At 34.7% G+C, this 22,919-nt stretch overlaps 1 protein-coding gene and 1 pseudogene across 1 annotated transcript in view; one reads left to right on the top strand and one right to left on the bottom strand.

The window, feature by feature from the left end:
- The window catches only part of LIN28B (lin-28 homolog B), a 97,420-nt gene that overhangs the window by 73,996 nt on the left and 505 nt on the right, over positions 1-22,919 (top strand). The window lies entirely within an intron of this gene.
- On the bottom strand, positions 15,643-15,911 carry LOC117020589 (transmembrane protein 230-like; annotated as a pseudogene).

A 22,919-nucleotide genomic window follows, 5' to 3' on the forward strand; every position in this document is an offset into this window, starting at 1 on the left:
GCCTGAAGGTGTAGGGGCTCCACTTCCCTGCGCCAATACTCCAGGCTGGGGAGCCTGGTGTGGGGGGCTGTGGCCCCTTACTCCTTCATGGGGAACCTCTGTGGCCGAGATATCTCTCCCGATTTTAGCCGCCACACAGAGGTTTGGAGCCAACCTGTTTGGCGTCTCTAACCTTCCTACCAGTCTCAGCGTAGCTTCTTCTTTATATTCTTAGTTATAAAACTCCTGTTTGGCTAGACTTCAGATGGTTCTCCAGGTTGTTTGTTTCTATAATGTAGTTGTAATTTTGATAGGCTGAAGCAAGCACAGTGTGTATCTACTCCTCCATCTTGGATCTCCATCAGGGTTTTGTTTGTTTTCTTGTTTTACCTTTTTCCCTCAGTAACCCAGAAATTACGCAACCTTTTTTGAATATAATTCAGATTACTTACTTTGGGTTTATTTTGCTCATTTTCTAGCTTCTTAAGGTAAAAACTTAGCCCATTAATTTTAAGCCTTTCTTTTCTAAGGCTTAGAGTTTAAAGCTTTAAGTTTCTCCTAAGCACTTCTTTAGCTGCATCCCACCAATTTTAACGTATTTTATTTTCATTTTTATTACTCTTGTGATTTCTTCTTTGACCTAAGTGTTATTTTTAAAGTGTATTGTGTAATTTCTAAAATATTTTAGATTTTCTGTATGTCTTACTTATGTATCTCTAAACTTAATTCCATTGTGGTCAGAAAACATATTCTATATGATTTCAACTTTTTGACATTTATTTCGACTTACATTATGTCCCCAGATATGTTCTGTCCTGGACAGTGTTCCATGTACTCTTGAAATGAATGCATAATCTGGATACTGAGTTTATTTTTTTCTAATGTCTATTAGATAATTATGGTTGATAGTGTGACTCATATCTTCTATATCGTGTGTGTGTGTGTGTGTGTGTGTGTGTACACGCATGCTTGTTTTATTAATTACTGAGAAAGGGATGTTAAAAATCCAACTACAGTTGTGGATTTCTCTATTTTTCCTTTGAGTTCTGACAGTATTTGCTTCCTGTGTTTGGAAACTCTGTTAATAGCAGATTAATTTCATTCACATTTGGGAATAATATACTTTCTGATGGATTGAACCTCTGTGTTGATGAAATTTCCCACTTCTTTTGTAATATATCTCATTTTGAAGTATTCCTTTGTCTGGTACTAATATTAACTATACCAACTTTTCATGATTATTGTTTGTATGGTTTATGTTTTTGTTTCCTTTAAATTTCAACATGCCTATGACTTTAAAGTGTCTCGTGTAGTCAGTATACAATTAGGTTTTAATTTTTTTATGAAACCTGATAATCTCTGCCTTTTAATTGGAACACTGAGACTATTTGTATTTAATTATTAATATCGTTTGATACAAATCTATCATTTTGCTATTTGTTTTCTATTTTTATCATTTGGTTTTTGTTTGTCTATTCTTCATGTTCTGTCTTTTTGGTTAATATTGTTTCATGTGCAATAAATTATAAGAACCATACAAAAGTATAATTAGTATAATTTCATTTACTCCTAATGTTATCCTTTGTGATATTGTGTCATGTATTTACTTCATCTTATCTTATACAACCTTCAATTAAGTGTTACTACTTTTGCTTTAAATTGATATTTACGTCAGAACTAAGAGTAGAAAATAGGTAGCATTTTATGTTTACATATACATCTCTCATTTCTAGTTCTCTTCATTTCCTTTGTGTAGATCTAAGTTTTCATGTGGTAACATTTTCCTCGAGCCTGAAGAACCTTTTTTCTTCAGCATGTCTTTTTGTAGAAGTCTGTTGGTTATGTATTCTCTCAGCAAGTATTTTTCATTTTACTACTCTGAAGGTGTGTTGTTCCATTGTCACCTGACTTCCATTATTTCTGAGAAGATATTAAATGTCATTTATTAATTTGTTTCACAGTATAAAGTGTACCTTTCCCCCCCCTTTCTCCTTTATTTGGGTTTTTAGTTGTTTAATTATGATGTGCCACAGTGTGGGTTTTCTTTGTGTTTGTCATGTTTGGGTTCTATAAGCTTTTTCAATCTGTTGAACTAAGATTTTTTTTGTAAACTTTCAACAATTTTTGGCCTTTATTTTTTATAGTATTTTTTCTTCACTATTTTCTCTTCTTCTGAGACTCTCATTACATATACAAAGGGTGCCAAAAAAATGTATACACATTTCAAGAAAGGAAAAAACTATTAAAATTGTAATACTCAATATATACCGATAACAAAAGATAAATACAAATCACGGTAGACTTCTGGAATTACAAGAGGTGCTCAGAGTGGTTACCCTCAGCGTTCAGACACTTCTGATTATGATGAACTACTGCTTGAGCAATGTTGACCAAAGTGTCCACTTGTATACATCTTTTTGGCACCCCCGGTATATCACACTATTTCATATTGTCCCACATGTCATAGAGGCACTGTTCATATTTTTCAGTCATATTTTTCAGTTTGTATTTTTTTTGTAATCTCTCTTTAAGTTCACTGACTCTTTTTTCCTGCAATTTCTAAGATGTTCTTATCCAACCAGTGACTTTTCCAATTTTCAGTTCTAAAATTTTCAGTTGGTTTACTTTTTATGGTTTTCTTTTTTTCTGCCAACATTACCCATTTGTTCATTCATTGTGCTCTTCTTTATGTTGTTGAACATACTTATCATGGCTGTGTTGAGTCCTTTTCTTCTGTTTCCAAAATTTGGGTCTTTTAAATGTCTCTTCTATTGACTATTTTTTTCCCTCAATGTGGGTTGATTTTCCCTGCTTCTTTAAAAGTCTTGTTTTTTGGGGTTTTTTTGTATGTATAATTTTGTGGCTGATAGCTCGTAGAGGGTCTGAGAGGCTGGGTTTTTATCTTGTTCACAAGGTGTTGAGTCTTGTTCTGACAGGCAGTTGAATTACTGGTAGATTTTATTCTGCCAGCCTTGTTTTTATTCTAGTTTAATGTGGTTCTATTTTGTTTTTGTGTTTAGTACCAAGGTGTGGCCCCTCCTCTGAGGTATGGTCCTTCCTTATTCATAAGGTATAAGCTTGCTGGGATCTTAACTGAATGCCCAAGGTGCTGGACTCAGAGTCTAATGTGGTCTCTCCACTTTGGCTGAGAACTCTGCTGTTTCCCAGAACTGTGTGACCTTTGGGTATCTGCTTATCTCTCCATCAAACAACAACAGTCTCTTTCTGCTGTGTTTTGTAGTCTCTGTGTATGGGGGTGGGGAGGTTCTCTTTTGTACAGATCTCTTTTCTCTTGTAGTCTGTCCCACGAATTGTTTCATGAACCCTGAGCTCAATCTATACCTCTTTAGCTCACTGACACCACTGTACTATGCTTGGGTTCCATCTTCTGCACCCTCATTTCCCAAAAGTCTACTCAGGCACAAAGCCAGATTAAACACGGTGCTTACTTTAAATTGTCCCGTTCTATAAAGCATTACAGTGTTCAACTGCCTATTGTTCCATCCAGTGCTTGTAAATAGTTGCCTCATATATCTTTTCCAGTTTTATAGTTGTTTACTGAAGAATAATAAGTCTAGTAACAGTAAGTCTGTCATCATCAGAAGTCCACTGAACCTATGTATTCTTAATTTTCTTGGTAACACAAAGATAAAGAATCTATATTTTAAAAATTACATGTAGAAATTATTTATTTGGGGGTTACAAGTTATTCTTTAGCCTAACTGTGATACCGTCTCCAGAAACAATTTCTTTATAACTTCTTGTATAATTTTTTGTTTTCCAATCCACAACCATTCTCCATCAGCTATTAAAGGATATGGCTTCCAGGGTCTATTTATATACTTGACACTGAATTTATGTCTCAGCATGTGGTGGAGTTAAAAGATACATGGCAGGTTTTCCGCTACATTTCATCACTATCATCTACCATGTTACAACATGGGGAATTAATTGGATACTGCATTTATGAAGTAGGTCTAGCTCATTTGAAAAGTAGGTCTAGCTCAGTTGAAGACTGTTGTATTTTTTTATTTTTTATATGATTGTGTTTTATATTTGCCTGGATACGTTATGCTGCTTCAGTTAAGGCGATTTTCCTTTCTCGTTATATATAGGTACATTCACACTAATTTTTGTTCTTTTTTTTTTTTTTTTTAATTGGGGAATATTGGGGAGCAGTGTGTTTTTCCAGGATGTCAAGTCTTTGTTTTTGCAGTCTAGTTGTGGAGGGCGCAGCTCAGCTCCAAGCTCAAGCTGTTGTTTTCAATCTAGTTGTCGCCCATGTGGGAATCGAACCGTCAACCTTGTTGTTAAGAGCTCATGCTCGACCCAACTGAGCCATCCAGCCGCCCCAATTTTTATTCTTGTATTCCCCTGTACCTCTTTTTTTTTCGTTTTCCTGTATTGTTATGGAATGGAATCTCTGAAATTCAAATTTATTTATCATAAACAAGTGATAATTTCATTATGTCTTCTAGTGTGGTTTCATTACTGCATTTTTAATTGAAAAATGTATTTTTTTACTGTAAATTACTTTTTCTTCTGTGTATTATAGTTAAAGAATATGTGTGTATGTATGTGTAGTGTAGTGTTTGTGTGTGTGTCGATTATTTAAAATTTCACAATAGAAATAGGGGCATTACAAAAATATTTATTATGAAAAGCAGACATTTGCTTGATGTTAAAAACCATTGCTTTAAACATACCAACACATATTTATTTTATAGTCTATCTGATCTACCTAATATCTGAAGTCTTTGGGTCTTTTTCTCCTGGCTTTAGTTTATGGTGCCCTATTTTCTTATCTGTTTTATGATTTTTTTTTTTTAACCTCTCATATTTTTTGGAATTTTATCTGTTGGAATTCTTTGGCTCCTGACATGAAAGGTGCTTTTTTCCCAGGGATTTTTATGTGTGTGTGTTTACTTTGTCATGTGCCTGGAGGTTCCAAATAGAACCATTTTACAATAAATTCTCAACTCATGCCATATCCCCACTTGAGCGGCAGCACCATACACGGTCTGGGTTGTGGTTATCTGTTATCAGTTATCAGGGGAGACTTGTTTTCTTCTTCCTCTTAGCACCATGTTGAGGGTAGAAAAGTTTTCATGCCGTCCCTTTCTTCAAGATGAGTTTCTTTTTCATTTACCTTTATATTTTGAGTAGTTTTGTGAGAGGGCTTCTAGCTCTATGGGGCAGAATGTCTTATTAGACTAAATTTCCAGACAAGTCCTAGGTTTTGTTCCCTGAATCCTCTGCTCCATCATCCCCCTTACAAGGTCAAAGCTTAATGTAACAAGCAAGTGTAGATGTCTCCAGGATGAGAATACGTTTCAATGCTTCTTCACTTACCAACGTAATTATCTGCCTTTGCTTTATTTTTGACTTCCAAGCATTCCTTACTTTCTTGCCTGGTCACTAATGCATTTCAAAAGATGTTTTTAAAATATTTTCTCCATTATTTGTAGTTGTTTTCAGTGGTATGGTAACAGTATTTTTACAGGCTACTTTAAAGAAAATATAATTCATTGATTTTTTTTTTGGTATGATTGATTTTTAAAGGGTTTTTTTTTGCTAATGTATTTTAAAAGTATTTACGTCATTTTTCTTTCTCTTTTTGTGAATTTCCTGTTCAAGGCTTTTGTCTGTTTTTCTACTGGACTCTACTGATTTTCCAAAAAATATGTAGTGTACATTTCTGAAAAAGTCTCCTGCAATCTCTGAGGTAGTGAATCACCTTGGTAGACCTATTTCCTAAAATATGCATGTTTGACTTTGAGGAAGTTAAGTCTGATACTGGCACTGCAGTTCAATTTATTTCCTTAATTATTTTTTCTTCTTTGTATGTTCTACCTGAGACAGTTTGTCCACTCATTAAGTCATATCAAGTAAATTTCCTAGCACAAACTTGATAAAAGGTGAAATAGTACTGTTACACATCATTTTAGCAACAATTTCTTGTCATAAAATATTGTATGATGATATCCTCCCTGTAGAGTGACTAACTGGACATAACACATTTCCTTTTTGTCTTTAGAAATATATAGTTCACTCTTCAATTCTTGAGTTTGAGAAAATATATCTCGGATACTAAAGACTCATAATCAGAGATATACCTTATACAATAAATTTCACTACATCATTAAGAGTCTGGAGTGCCGCTATCTGTCTTTTTGTATTTGTGTTCTTATTTTCTAATGTTTGGGAAACATCTGTCAATTTTCTTCTATTTGCCATTATGGACAGAAAATGAAATTTTCTGAATTCTCAGCTGTGTTTAATGAAAAAGGAAAAGGAAAAAAAGCTACAAAAAAAAATGTGTCTCAGGAAAAAGAAAAAGCCTCCCGGCATCTTTTGTATCTTCTGGAATAATCAAACAATACTTTGGGTAGTACAATAAGAAAACTGAAGTATAATGAAATAGTGGTGATTTATTCTATTATTTTTTCATCTTTCGTTCTAGGTGATCACATAATTCCTAAATTTTATTTCTGTTTTTTTTTTTTTTTTTTTTTTTTTTGTGAGAGCCTCAAGTTCAAAATGGTTATTTCCCAATTATTGGAAAATTATTTAATTGTGTAATTAATAGAATATTGTGGAGACACTACAGAGCAACATTAAACAACTTAAGTTCTCTGTCAATAGTTTTGAACTCCAAGATGCATGAGGCAGTTGAGTAGTAATTTATATAATCTCGATTCCAGATGATCATGTAGTATATTGACATTTAGGGTTACGAAATTAGAGAAGACTACTGAGTCTAGGTACTTGAAATCCTACTCCTTCCTTTTCATCCTCTGGGTTCCTTCTTATCTCACTTGTCTCTCCTCCCAGCTGGGACTGACTCATTTCAATAATGCTTTTACAAGCAAAGTAGTCCCCCTCACCCTCTTCTCCTTACCCAGTATCCACCTTGCCAACACCAACTCGAGATACATTTGGGTCTCTTCTACCTCCCATTGATCACTAGGCTGGCAAATATTTCTTGGAGAAAGTCATAAAACTGGGCTGAGTTGCCCATAATGAGGGTAGAGAGATAACAAGAAAATAGACAGATCAAATGGGAGAGAATCAAGAGAATTCAAGTCCTAGCACCATCTTGAAAATGAGATGGGGAGTTTAATAGTAGAGCTAAAAACAAGACCCAAAGTTTCCTGACCTTGTTTCAATGTTTTCCAGTACAGCCAGTCCAGAAGTAGGCAAACTGAAGGGAAAATTATGTGAAATATGAGAGAAGAGAAAAAGCATTAAGGTGACATGAAGTCTTATAAAAGAAATATTCTCCCCCCACCCCGACCCCCCGTATTTTTGAGGTATAATTGACATAAATTTTAACATGTGAAAATTGTACATCATAATAATTTGATGTACGTTGTGAAAGAATTCCTCCCATCTAGTTAATTAACATATCCATATCTCACATATTTGTTTGTTTATTTAATATTTTGGTGAGAACATTTAAGTCCTACTCTCTCAGCAAATTTCAATGCAATACAGTGTTAGCAACTGTATTATCACTACGTTTTACATTAGATCCTCTTTCTTTATTTATCGTATAGCTGAAAGTTTATCTTGCAGCCTTTTACCAACCTCTCCCTAATTTTCCCCAGCCCCTCCGAGCCTGGCAACTACTTACCTACTGTTTTTTTGAGTGTGATTTTTTTTTTTGTTTTCAAATTCCACATATAAGGGAGATAATGTAGTACTTTCTTTCTCCGACTTACTTTACTTGGCTCAATGTCTTCAGGGTCCATCCATGTTGTCATAAATGGCAGGATTTCCTTTGTATGGCTGAATAATGTTCCACTGTTTACAGTTATGCACCTCAATGATTTTTTTAGTCAACGATAGATCATATGCTGTGGTTGTCCCATAAGATCATAATGGAGCTGAAAAATTCCTGTCGCCTAGTGACATAATGTAGCACAACACATTCATTACTCATGTGTTGGTGGTGATGCTGGTATAAACGAACCTGCTGCTCAGTCAGTCATGTAAAAGTATAGCACGTAACATCAGTACATAGTACTTGATAATGATAATAAATGACTGTATTACTGGTTTATATATTTACTATACTATGCTTTTTATCGTTACTCTTTCTAATTCTACGAGGTATGATTAAAAAAAAAATGTTAACAGTAACATGCTCTACAGGCTTGTAGCCTAGGAGCAATAGGCTTAATGTCTTCAGGGTCCTAGGTGTATTGTAGGCTATATACCATGTAGGTTCATGTTAAGTACATTCTATGATGTTTGTACAATGACGAAAGTGCTTAATGGTGCATTTTTTCAGAATGTATCCTTGTCATTAAGTAGCGCATGACATCTATCTATATATATGTATCTCATATTTTCTTTATCCTTTCATCCATCAATATATACTTATATTGTTTGTCTTGGCTATTGTAAATAACACTGCAGTGAACATGGGGGTGTAGATATCTCTTCAAGATAGTGATTTCATTTCCTTTGGATATGTACCTAGAAGGAAGGAACACTGGGTCACATGGCAGTTCTAGTTTTAATTTTTGAGGAACTTCCATACTGTTTTCCATAGTGGCTGCACCAATTGAAATTCCCACCAACAACACACAAGGGTTTCAACCTGTTCTCCATATCCTTGCCAACACTTGTTATCACTTGTCTTTTTTGATGACAGCCATTCGAACAGGTGTGAGATGATATCTATTTATGGTTTTGAGTTGCATTTCCTTGATTTTAATGATGTTGAGTAACTTTTAATGTACCTGTTGGGCATTTGTATGTTTTTTAGGAAAATATTTACATTTTCTTATTATTTTAAGCTCCTTTTTAGCACAGTTGGAAGTAATTCCCAGGATTATTAAAGAACAAAATGTTTCAAGGTATAGGAAAAATAAGATCACTGAGAACAAACACAAAAACTAAAATTGGGTCCAGTAACCCTGAGGGTTAAAGTTAGTTGTGCAGTTTATCTTTCCTCTTTTCTAGATTCTCTATGCTTAAAGACAAGCAAGGACCATGTCATAATGATGTTTGCATCTCATCTAGTGGTTTCTATGATGAATATTTACTGTATGGAAATTAAGGATAATTATTACGAAAGGTAACATCATGACTGTCATACAGATGTAAAATGAGCAAGTGTTAAAGATTTTATTTAATTCAATTAAATGAGGAAAATAGGCAGATGTTATAACCAGTTCAAAGGAGAATCCAAAGAACACATTTGTAGATCAGGAATATTGAAATTAATATGCAAATGAAGGCAAAGCTACTGTGTTTCCCTGAAAATAAGACATAGGCAGACCATCAGCTCTAATGTGTCTTTTGGAGCAAAAATTAATATAAGACCCGGTCTTATATTTTATTATATAAGACCCGGTCTTACATTACAGTAAAATAAGACCCGCTCTTATATTAATTTTTGCTCCAAAAGACGCATTAGAGCTGATGATCTGGCTAGGTCTTATTTTCGGGGAAACACAGTAGCTTTGTCGGCGATGGGTAAGGGAAGTCAGTTGAACCTCCACCTGACAGGACAGAATTGGCCTCTCTCTAGGCATGGCTGTCAGTTACCAGCATCTTAAAGAGTGGTCAAGTACTGCCCATAGAATCAGAATCAGGGCATACATAGTGTGAGCGCCAGATCTAGACAATGCACAGTTTCCAGTGAAGCACAACTTTTCCCCTATACATATGTTGTATTCAATTAAATTATGAAAATAAAGCATATAAAGACAACGTCACTGTCAGTGTGATAAATAAATACCACTTTGCCATTTGCAGCTATCATATTTCAAATATTTATTAGTTTTCCGAAATACATACATTTTTAGAGTAAAAAAATCAAGTATTATCTAAATAAGTTTGCCTCCTTTCTCCACACGTGGCAAGATATTTTTCAAGACTATTTTGGTCAGAAAAACATAGACAAAGTATTCAGTGACTTTATTTTGCCTCACTGAGAGAATAAATCAAATTTTTCATGTAAATTTCTACTGGCCAAATTGAAAGGATCACCAAAGGAAATGAAAACTCCATCGTTCAAATACTAAAGGAATTACCTTCAAGATAAGCCAATTTTTGGCTTATAGAATATGCTTGAATAAATTTGTTAATGGGTAACACTTATTAAGAGTATTTGGTCATGTGTAAACAATCCCATCTCTGTCCAGGAACCTATCTGCTCTTCTCATACCTACACTTTCAGGTTTTACTTCTATCCTTGGCTTGACAGCTGTCTCTTTTTATATCAATGGCCATGTGTTTATAGGATCACAGCCTTAAGATGTTCAAATAGGGAAATAAGATTGTTTAAGGGATCAGTGATCAGAGAAAAGATCTGCAGGGATCCCTTAGCAGTTTGACCATCAAGCTTTAGTCGTATAAAAAACTGGATGACATGAAGGGTAGCTGCAACCCATAAGCGTGGGGGGAAAGTAGCCATGAGCCAAGACTACCTTACATTACTGTACCGTAAGCTTTAATTTTCAAAATCAGACCTATGCAGAAAAGAGAAGATAATATCACAGTTTATGGAGGTTACCCGAACACAGTAGCAATTTTCCTTGTTCAATTTTCACTTACCCACCTATGGCAAACAATTGAACTGCTGATTCTTGGCAAAAGGCAATATACGAGTACAAGTATATAGTCAGTCACAAGAAGACCAATTGGGCTAGAGGGAAAGTGGACAGAGGTCATTTACTTCTCATCTGTACTTCATCATTTTCCTCAGCAGTAGCTGGTGCTGGAATAGGAGATCAAATTTATCGATCATAAGAAGGCTTTCCTTGGTGATTTCAGCAGAATAGTTTTAACTGCTTCTGAGTCCTGAGTAGCTATAGAAATGGGAGATGGTTTGACACAATTGCCTTTTGCCTCTTGCACATGAATTAATCCTGAGGGTACATTTTAGATAGATCACACCAAACAGTGTGCTCTAGGACAGTGGGTCCTCTATAAAATTTTTTATGCTACTCATAATAATCTTTATCAAAATGGAAAGCATATTCATAGTTCTTACTAATTCAGTAATACAGTAATAATTCAGTAGTAATATTAATTTAGCTATACAACAATAGGGAAGTGTTTTAACACTATCTTCATAGAAACTCAAATACTACCAACATTGTTATTTGCGTCCAAAGTAACTCAGTCATGGTAACTTCAAAGCTTTGACTAATCCATTTTGCTAAATAATAATAACAGCAACAATAACAACAACCACTAGGCTAAAACTGGGATAGCATCTTTCAATTGAGCCCTCTTTTGCCTTCAGCTTGCAAATAACCAGTGTGCACTTCTGGAACTGTTATCTAACCTTATTCTGTACAGTTCTTCAGTCTCTCCAATGACTTTGAGTCTTCACTGTGTACATCTTTCTTTCCTTCAGAATTTCTCATGCTGTCTCTTCCTTCTATGTTTTAACAGAGAGGTATGTGTGACAAAAATATGAGCTAGTCACTTTTTTTTTGCAGTCCTTATCTGTATACCTGCATATATATGTTTGTGTGTGTGTGTGTGTGTGTGTGTGTACCTAAAATAATTTTATTATGTATTTAAATTCATATATTGTTTTGATGTTTACATTAATTTCTCTACATAACAAATTAGTGCTTTGCCTCTCAAATAATCGTGATGAAATTGCTCTTTTAAAGTATCTTTTGCTTCTAGCCAAATGTTTAGTAGTAAAAAGATATCACTTTAGAATGACTTGTGAAATAATGCCAACCATAAAAATAAGGCTGGTTTACAGAGCCAAAGCCTAAAAGAAATCATGTGATGAGCAAGAAAAAAACATTTATAAAAGTTGACACAAAAGCGGTAGTGGAATTGTATTTCTTCAGGCCAGACCGATGCTTATTTACAGCAGATGTCACACCTCTGACACTGGCGAATGTGAAATGGTCTGGTGAAAAGCAAGCAGCCATGGGGGTTTTAAGTTTTCAGCATGGCTGCTGTCATAGATAAATGAACCAATATTTTCAGATTTCATGTTATTATCTGATTCTTCCATCTAAGCAAATACCTAATTTTGACCACTTCATGGTAAGTTAAATATTAAATGTCTTTCCATATTTGATATCAGCCCTAACCTTCTAAAACTACCCTATACCCAAAGTCAGTATGACCAAATATGGTACATAAATTGACTTTCGCTTCAACAAGGATGAATTTAAACCTGCAGTTTGATAGTTACTAGTTACAACACTGCCACTGCAAAAATGCGGGTGGCTTTTATTTGTGTGTGTTTGTGTGTGTGTGTGTGTGTGTGTGTGTGTGTGTGTGTGTGTGTATCCCCTGACCTGGACTTTCTTCTTAGTAGTCTTGGGATCATGAAAGCCGTGCTGGCAGAGAGCCCACTGCCTTGAGATTGGGTTCTATTTCATAACAAACTTCTTTTACTCCCAAGAAATTGGGAAGCATTAAGCTCTCTGTGTTTGAGTACATCTTTGTCCTTGTTTTTTCAACTTTTCCATTAGCAGAACAGATTACCTGTCTGGGATGTTGTTTGTCATCTAAAAGAGAGATAACATTTCTATTTCAAATACAGATTTAACTTATGACCTGTAATTAATTATTATGCTCTTTCTTAAGTTATGGTACAAACTAGCAAACTCTCAACAAATGGTTTTTGTTCCATGGAATTGCCTCAAAATCTCCCAAGTACTTTTTCTTTTTTTACTTTTATTGGGGAACATTGGGGAACAGTGTGTTTCTCCAGAGCCCATCAGCTCCCAAGTCTTTGTCCTTCAATCTAGAGGGCGCAGCTCAGCCGTTTTCAATCTTTAGTTGCAGGGGGCGCAGCCCACCATCCCATGTGGGAATCGAACCGGCCACCCACCTCTCCCCAGTACTTTTAAACATAATTGAATGAAATACAAAAATGTCTGGCTTATAATTATACCTGATTAAAATGTCCTTAACATGAAAAACACTCCCTTTGCCCCCATTTCTCCAATGATTTTTCTCCTTTTCCATGTCCTCTTTTTTAAAACTGCTACATGTTCCATCCGTGTTTCTCTTGATAACCTGCCCTGCCATTTACGTATCTGTCCCCCACATTTTCCATCTTCTTGTTTTTATAATATGATGAAAGGTTTGTGAGTAAAGCTATTAACTGTAGTTTAGCTGGTTTTCAAGATCCTTTGGCGCACTTTGATCTGGAGTTACAATACAGATGAGGGACCATGACATTAATCAGAAACTGACCAAAAACTGGTAAACATAAGACAGTCCGAAAAGCAGTCAGAAGACATCGAACAAGAAAAAATGTATAACTGTATATATCTTACTATCCAGCTAACTATTCACATACATTTCATTAAGATCCAGTACAAAGTTGTGCATATAGTAGATATTAAGTGTTTCTTGTTGTTTTTTTTTGCTTGAATTTATTAAATGATTGCATGGATATTATAAGTAGTTAAATCCACTAACAGGCAAGGTATTTAGTAATTTCTCATCATAGATAATAAAAGAAGTTAGAACAGTAGTTGGTAAGTAAAAAATACCCTTGAACCCAGTACAGATCTCATATTAGTTTAGTAAATGATCTGAAAACAGGTTTGCAGGAAGCGTGGAGGATTCATTTCCACTGCCAGCAGTTTTAGAGTCTGAATTCACATTAGTTCCACGCCAGAACAGACTGACCTTTACTTACTGTGACCATAACTAGGCAATATAGAGCCATCTAGACATTTGCTGTTTATCATGCACCAGAACGAACTGAATGGCAGTTACAGTGATTTAATTTTGCTTTTCAAAAATAATATTGAAAACCTATCCTTCGGATTGTAGACCATCTATTATGGATTTTCTATTTCTCTAAGTACTGAAATCTGAGCAGTAATTAATTTATATGTGGCACTCTGTTAGATGATACATAGTTTAAATTTTAGAGTTTTTAAAAATCCCATGGCTAATAGAGTTTATGAAAAGCAGAGATCTTGTTTTTATATATGTATCCATAAGAAAGTAACTTTCTATTTAAGAGCCAACAGAATGGCAATTAGTAGAAATGTTTACAGGAGTATATCCATACTAAACAAGTATATATATATATATATATATATATATATATGCTTTCACAAATTATTTTATGCAGGCAACAAAAGATGGAGAATTACAAGTTATGGGTTCCATAAATGTTGATTGGTAATGATGGCTGAAACTTAAGAGAAAGCAGCAGTTGATTCAAGAGCTGTAAATTATCACCTATTCTGATGACACGAGTACTTACACAATGAACCCATCCTTGATTGATGAACAAAATAAGAATTCAATAATGGCCTCAGAAAAACAAAAACCACTTCTGAAGCTAAACTCAGTAGGTTTCTGCAATGTTTTCCTTCCAAAAAAAAAAAAAAATAGCAGGAATTGGTGACAATAAAAGGTTGTAGATTTTTGTGCTGTCACAACCAGAAATTTTATGGAGTCATTTCTAGTTTCCAGTAAGGAACTAAGATACGAACATACATTTTCTTCCTTCCTTCCTTCTGTCCCCTCTTCTTTTCTTTCTTTCAAGTATGAATGACCTGTTGAAACAGTGTTTGGGGAGATTCATTCTGTTTTGAATCACATTGCTTGTGGTTGAGATTATAGAGTAATTTCTTGGTAAGGTTGTCGGTGCTTAAGGGTCAGCTGTGGTTCTCAAGCTGCATACTCCTATCTCCTGGGAAACATTTAAAAAGGACGATGCCTGGGGCTCCACCTCACAGATTCTGACTTAATTGGTCTGGAGTAGGGCCCAGACATTAGTTTTTAGATTTTGACATGTTAATTTCTTTTGAATATAAACCTCTTTTTGCAAGCTAGGAGACAGAATCAAATCAAGGCAGTCTAGTCCTCTAGGAATTCGGGCCAAGTCTTCAGAGATCTTCAGCATAATGACATAATACAAGGTGCTAACAACGAGGTTATAAATTCTGAATAACAACTGTTTAACTACATTTTTCCTTGGGAAACAGCCAAAAGTCCGATCCTTAAAGGCAAGATATACAGAACATCTTGACCCAAATCATATGCTGGCCAACCTACTGGTGAACCAGATCAGAGCTGACCAAGCACTGGTGAACAGAGAAAGTACTTAGGACATTTTGAAAATTTGCTCTGAGGTTTGAAAAATTCCCAGTTGCTGTTAATAAGAAAGCAAGTAAAAATTATTACAGATGCACCCACAGTGATATTTGATTTTGCCAAGGGGTTCCATTAGGACACAAAGTTAGAGATGAGTATAGGGGATAAGATACTTATTTTCAAAATAGATTACTTAGTAATAAGGAATTTGACATACTGCATTCTTCCATTTGCCACAAGAACAAACTGACATTGAAGTCTGTATAAAGGAAACCCTCATCTCTAAAAAGGGCGGTGGTAGCAAACCCTTCCCACGACAGAATAACCTCCCTCCTTTCCCTGCAACTAATATTGCTATGCTTTCAAGATAGAGGTTCCTGTGGAAAAACTTGTCGGGAGCTTTTGCCAGGGCCAGGAGGTGAAAACTAGAGCCTGTTCTAATTAGCTAATTGTAAGTTCAATTAACATCTTTCGGAAGGACCCATTATGTCTGGCCCTTGTTTTGGAAAACATCTGCCAACTGCTGAATTCCTTCGCCTTTAGTGTCTTAAAGCTGGGCGCACTCCCATCTGACTCTTCTCAGGGCTGAGGTGGATGCTAGTCATCCAAGTCTGGAATGTGATGTAGGAGTAACCCCCGTAGCCTTTAGATGCGTAGTAGGCGATACACAGGTGGTAAAATCCTGGCAGGTGCCAATCGAAAATAGCACTGTAGCGAGCGCAATGGCCTTCTGTGGGATTGTAGGAGGGCTTTTCTTAAACTGAAGGTCAATGTAGCCATCATCTGTGCTGGGGGAGGAAGAGCCTTGATTATTTCACTTTACCACTGGGGATTCCACTAGCCAGGTTGGTACGAGATGGCATCATAACACACTGACTAGCTACAGTCAGAGCGCTGCGCCAGGCCGGCCATGCGCAGGGACAGCTCGATCCCGGTTGGCCCTCGGGGCATCAGGGCATGCCTCACCTAACTGCCGCCCCACGCCTCCCACCTCACTGGCATTAGTATTTTTTTTTAAGTTTTTAAGGTGATTCTAGAACTACTGGTAGACAGGTTCATTGTCAGATGACTAACAATAATGAAGGTCAAATTAAAAAATGGAAGAGAAGCTTTATAATTGATCTTTTTTCTTTTTTTAATTGCACAACTAATATATAGATTCTTGTTAGTTAAAAAGAAACTATATTAAAATTTATGTAGTAAAAATGAAATTCCTCCTTCACCCTATTAACTATTCTCTTTCCCAGATGTAACCACTGCTAATTTACTATTTATCCTTCCAGTAGGTTTTCTATGCATTTAAAAATGAATATCATTACTTACAACAGTGTATAGTGTTTTTGAAACATAAATGAGATTATACTGTACATATTATTTTGTGGGGTTTTTTTTTTTCCACTTAATTTGTCTTGGAGATATTTCCTTGTCAATACAAATAGATGTACCTTATTTTAAAAAATGTTCTTTTTTTCACTTCACTCCTTTTAATACATGCAGTGCTTCTTGGTATGTATGTACTTTCATTTTCATGTATTTACAGCTCAGTGGTCAGGAATATGGACTCTATAGCCAGACTACCTGGGTTTGATTATAAGTATTCTTGTTGTTAGTATTATTATTATCATTTATTATTATCATTTATTCTTTCTATTTTTTACCAATATGGGCAACATTCGAGTTAATATCTTAGTACTCAAATCATTCAGTACTGAATATTCCTGTACGGCAAATTCCTAGAGGTGGATTTGCTGGATCAGAGGATATGCATATTAATATTTTGAAATATTCTGTCAAATTGCCCTCCAGGAGAGGCAGTTTCAATTGATATTCACTCCAACCAATAGAATCTAGTTGTAGTATTTATTTCAAGGCCTAAATAAATCATTCACATTACAGTGCGACTTCATGGGCCAACTACAATGTCAGGCTTCTTTATTTTGACTGGAATTTCATTGAGTCAGTTTAATACCTCTGTTTATAGCATGTCAACCTGAAGTTCTGATTTACAGCCTTTAACGTGGTACCGTAAAAGAATGGAAAAATTATTTACTAATTTTTTAGACAAAATTTTTCAACATAGAAAGTAAAGGGAGTAGAAATAAAACTGGGCATTGACAGTGAAAAGTCTGGATTGGACTGGTTCCAACCTTTCATCTTATAGATGGAATAGTTCAAAGAGAGAAGCTCCCTTCGTCATAGCATGGTGACAGGGCAGTAACCCAAATCTTAAGGAAAATCTGCTTTAAGTGTGTGTGTGTGTGTGTGTGTGTGTGTGTGTTGGTATTTTAAATTCAGGATCCTATATATTTTTAGACTTACATATACTAAAATATACATCAGTATGTTGGCTATAGTGTTTTTCACTTTTATAAGTGAAATTTATTTTCAATTAAAATTTCCTTCTACGTAACCTGAATCTTAATTTTTTCATCAATACAAGTAGATATTGTATATCTAACCCCTATATTTCATAGGGTTTGGGGGAGGACTAATTATATAACACATTAAAAACCTTTTGCACAGTGTCTGCAACATAGTAAGCTCTCAATAAATTGAAACTTACCATTTCTATTGTCATTTTAATTCTTTTAACAGTATATTCTGCCTATCTGTGTATAGGTTATTTTATTTTTAGGATGAATTAACATAATTGATGGAGATAACTGGCTTCCGTATTTCAGAAGATACAAACAAAATTTTTTCTGGTGTTAAATATGTATTTGTTCTATAAGAGCCTTTTAAAAAGAATATAAACCACCTCTAACCAATATTTTTGAAAACTCAGTGTTTTTACCACTGTATTTAGGAAGAATATATAAAATTAACTTCATTAAAATGTTTGATTGTTTAATTGGCTTACAGTGTTAGGAGTTCAGATATAAAAAAAGGAAATAAAAAAAACAGAAATTCACACAAAGAATAGGTTGCTTTGATAGAGGTCAGAAAACATGTACATTGTTGAAAGGCCTTTCCAGCTGTGTTATTCATCAGTTTTCTAATTCTCCTTTTCATATTTTGGAGTAGATTCTGTAGAGTGACTAACTTATACCCAGGTGTAAATTTAGATTGCTCGGAAGCTACCAGAACAAAACGGGGCCTTCTTCTGGAAGGTTGGTCTTAGAATCCATCTCTCTTACCCTCAGGAGATACAGGTTGGGCAAATTGTCTCTGTCAAAAGCTACACTCTGGATCCTTTCCTTTCCTCATCTTTCTTGGGTTCTCTGAAGGCATTTCTGCCCATCTACCTTCCTCCCACCACCAGGCTAGGACCCAGCACACCCCTTGTTTGGTTAATTGACACACAATTGAAGTAGATAACGTGTTCAGACATGTTAGAATCGAAAACTATAGACTTGATGAATGCGATTAGTATTATTTCTGAATTTTAGTGGGACTGTATCAGGATTAAAACTGATAAACAATCTCTTCAAAGAGTCAGTTATCTTTTCTCCAAGTTAGTTTCTGAAATTCTTTCTAACCTGTGGCTTTTCTTTAGCCCCTCTGGCCTCCCATTTGGAAACTTCATTGATCCTTCCTCTCATATTTGTTTTTCATGGGCTTTTATGTATTCCTTGCCTATATTCATATACCTTCCTGCCCCATAGCTTGCAATTTTTCCCCCTCTATTCTCTCTCCATTATATTGCTTTATTTAGTATTTTTCCAACATGTCCTTCGTCTTGAGAAGTTTACAGATCACTGTATCCTTAATTCTTAATGACCCCACCAAACCCCACAGAATACGGATTTAAGTTTTCACATAAATTCTTATTAAGCTAGCACTTTATAAATACTTAGAAGCCCCTAAGTTACATTTTTAACCATTACATTTTTAGACAGGCAAATGTAGCTTTCTCTATCTGTAGTATCACCTCTCTGCCTAATTTTTTAAATCACTTTTGGGACCCAGGGGAAATACACAAGTGATGAATCCTTTCACTTAAGCCATTGAGGTATAACTTAAAAATGTATGTCTATATATAACATCGATATAATCTTGTAGTCTTTAGTGAGCTCAGTTCTAACCATTATTGTTGATGTTTGAAAATATAATTTACTTATTCAGTGCTTTGGACTCCCCCCCCCAAATTACAATTTTTTCAAGGATCGTAGCAGGTCTAAATTCTGATTTCCAAATCAGAGTTTCCATTTTTATTATGTAATCCCCAAAACTTTGGATACATTTTGATTAACCTATTCACTAATGTAGGTATTTGGGCTTAGTATACTAAAACTCACATAATTATTTATTTCATAATGTTATTAAATATTTCTAAAGATGTAAAAGATTTTTTTACTTATTATGCCATTTTATGTGTTTTTATTCTTCTGTATTTATTGTTGGTAATCTCCTTTCATTTAAAAATTTTAATCTTAATTTTGAGTCTTGGTTGAGGGGATGGGTGAGAAAGGTGAAGGGATTAGGAAGTAAAAATTGGTAGTTACAAAACAGTCATAGGGATGTGAAATACAGTATGGGAAATATAATCAATAATATTACAAAAACTATGTATAGTGTCAGATGGGTACTAGACATATCAAAAGGACCATTTCATAAATTATGTAAATCCCTAACTGCTACACTATATACTTGAAACTAATATAAAATAATATTGAATGTCAATTATAATTTAAAAATATGTAAAGTACAGTGTAGGGAATATAGTCAGTGGTATTATAAAAGCTATACACGGTGTTAGATGGGTAATAGACTTGTTGGAATTATCACTTTGTGAGGTGTGTAAATGTCTAATCACTATGTTGTTTTGTACACCTGAAACTAACTAAAAAAAAAAAAGAATAATCACAATGAAATTTAGAAAAAATAAAAAAAACAAAAAAATAAAAAGACTCCAATTTGATTATCTTAATATTGTAAAGTATTATCTTAATACTTTAATATCTTAAAGTATTTTAAATTAATTTTATGAAGATTTTAATAAAGTTCTAAGATTAATCTGAATATTTTTATTCATTGTATCTTTATGTTTAATATGTGTGGAAATATCCTTTGTGCCGCTGGTTCATAATTTTGTAAAATACTTAACATTATTGGGCTATCAGAATACTTACAGAGTATGGTTTCTTTGTATACAGTCTTTCGCTTGTGAGTCTGTGTCCTTATATTTCTCAAGCGTGTAGCTATATATGTGCATACATGCCATTTAACTTCATATCACAATGTAAAATTCATTTAAACTGACAAAAGCAAACTGATTTGAGAGGTGTGGAGAGTGAACAAAAGAGAGTAGTGCCATGTAGAGCTTGTATGGAGTGGAGTGTGTGGTGTGGTATCATTTGTGAGCTGAAAGGTAGCTGAACATTTCCATTTTGGTGTCAGTCCCTTGGGAAGGAAGGGGTTTCCTAATGGGGTGTGATCTGTACTCTTATTAAGAGTGATTGACATTGAATGATTACATAGAAGAGGAGAATAAATGCCACGCCTCCCCTTTAAAGGCTAAGCATATATTCACTGAAGGCAAATCTCAGTATGGAAAGCAGTTTGGCCTAATGATAGCATGTATCTGGTAAGTTAGGGGGTGAATTAACTATTCAGATCAAAATACAAGGAAACCAAAATTATGTCGTGTCCTTAAAAATAACTTTTAAAACCCAAATGTAATGGTAAATGCACATATAGAATATAATAGAAGACCCCATTTGTGAAAGTGGAATTCTAACATCAGGCCCTTGGTAAATGAGTGAGCAAAATGGTTCTCTGAGTTGGCTAACAGTGCGTACCACAGTGCCTGATAAAATTGATGTGTCCACAGGAGAGCCAGCTCTATTACTGAAGCCTTTAACCTATTTTTCTCTTTCTTCAAAAACGAACTCCTGAGTGGATGTTATCCACAAGAAAGTGAATTTAGGGGCCGGCCTAAATTCAGGTGGCCGGCCTAAACTCAGGTGGTTGGAGCACCGTGCTCCTAACACTAAGGTCGCTGGTTCAGTTCCCACATGGGCCAGTGAGCTGCGCCCTCTACAGCTAAGATTGTGAACAACAGCTCTCCCCGGATCTGGGCTGCCATGAGCAGCCAGAGGTTGGCGGGGAGCCAGGGAGCTGTGTCCTACACAACTGGACTGAGAAACAACGGCTTGAACAGAGTTGGGGGGGGGGGGGAGAAAGGGGGAAAAAAGTGAATTTAATTCAAGAGGAGATATTTTATAGATGGGTAAATTTAATTGAAGAATTCACTCTATTATAGAAGAGAACTATATGGGAAAACATTATTATAAGTAATATGGTTATATTTGTCAAAGATGCCATTTTTTTAGTGTTATTTTGAGGACCCAAATTTCAAGCATTGATCAGTGATTTTTAGTTTTCTTTAATTTTGCATTATCTTAAAACACAAGGCTGAAACAATAGTGAATTTGCATTGTAATGTTTCATTAATTATGTTAAGGGATATAATTGTACAATAAATAATTTAATTAGGAAAAGTGATTTCTTGTTTTTTCCCTTTAATTTTTGAAAATATGATGCATTCTTTTTCCCTCTAGATAAATACTTGTTAATATTGCAAAGAATAAAAGCCCATCTTATAAATCCATTATTCCAAAATCTGTAAGGTAATATTGATAACTGGAGAAGCAGGCCGTAAATATCCTAGTTTTTGCCAAGTAAAAAAATTCACTCTTTATAATGTATCCTAAAAGAGAAAATACTAAGTATCCTACATATACTGCTCAGTATGTTAGTAGTAGCTTAGTAGTTTGTCTTTGAAATATATGGTAATATAAGTTATTAAGCTTGCTATTGTCACACACACACAAATCTATTTTGTTGTCATAGTCTTAAAGCTGACTCTCAACAGTTACCATTTATTTTGCTATTTTTAAAAAACTTTATGACCTATTGTTTGCTTCATAATGAGAATTATGCAATCATAAATGTATTTGAAAATAAATTTAAAATAGAAAGTCCTTAAAATATTTCATCTGGAGACAAATCAATAAGCAAATTCTATACTCAACAAGTAGATTAAAAACCCTTATAAGTGTAAATCTTTTTCTCCAATTTATGCTGTTTTGTCAATTTTAATATAAGATTTCAAAAGAAAATCTGATTGAAATTGAACAAATATACCTTCCAAATAATTTAGTTGCTCAGCTTTTAGAAGCTAAGTCAAATTTTCAAGCATCTAGTACAAAGCCATGCCCCTCACATGCATTTAAATATTAATTAAGGATGGATTTAGTTTATTTCAATTTAGAAGAATTTACCCTAAAGCAAAACTAATTTCTTACAGAAGGAAAAGAAAGTAAATTCTTTTCTGATTCAGATACTTATTGTATTGCTCTAAAATTACTATGTCATTTGCTAGATACCACTCACCATAGATGTGTAGATGTCTGATTTTGTTATATATCAAATTTCAGTACATTTTTAAATTAGTGCAAAGGAAAAAAGAATCTTCAAGTCAACTGGTTTCTATAGCCAAAATAATTTACACCCAAAGAAATGTTAAACTGATAAAATTTAATTTGCTGTATAATTTTCCCAATTACTGAGCGCACTGCCATTGCATATTATGCCAACAGCTGTATTTTTTAGCTGTCCTTTTTAAAGCTAGTCGGTTGTTTTCTGTTGAACAATGGCTGCCCTCTAGTGGACTCAACTGTTCTCTTAAAATAACCCGTCAGATCTACAAAAGGGGTCATTCCGATATGGAAGTGATTGAATAGTCTTTCATGTTTTACACTGACTGGTGTGTTTAGTACAGCTAGCTTTATAATTTTGCTGGAGCATTTTGGTCATGACAGTCTTTGAAGCCACTGGTATTATAAATAGCATTGCATACTAACTAAGCAGGCACATTCAAATAAGCTGATCTTGTTGACAGTTTGTGTATTTCAGTATCTTTTGACATA

The sequence above is a fragment of the Rhinolophus ferrumequinum genome, chromosome 3, assembly GCF_004115265.2.
Source record: "Rhinolophus ferrumequinum isolate MPI-CBG mRhiFer1 chromosome 3, mRhiFer1_v1.p, whole genome shotgun sequence".
In the NCBI taxonomy this organism is placed as follows: Eukaryota; Metazoa; Chordata; class Mammalia; order Chiroptera; family Rhinolophidae; genus Rhinolophus; species Rhinolophus ferrumequinum.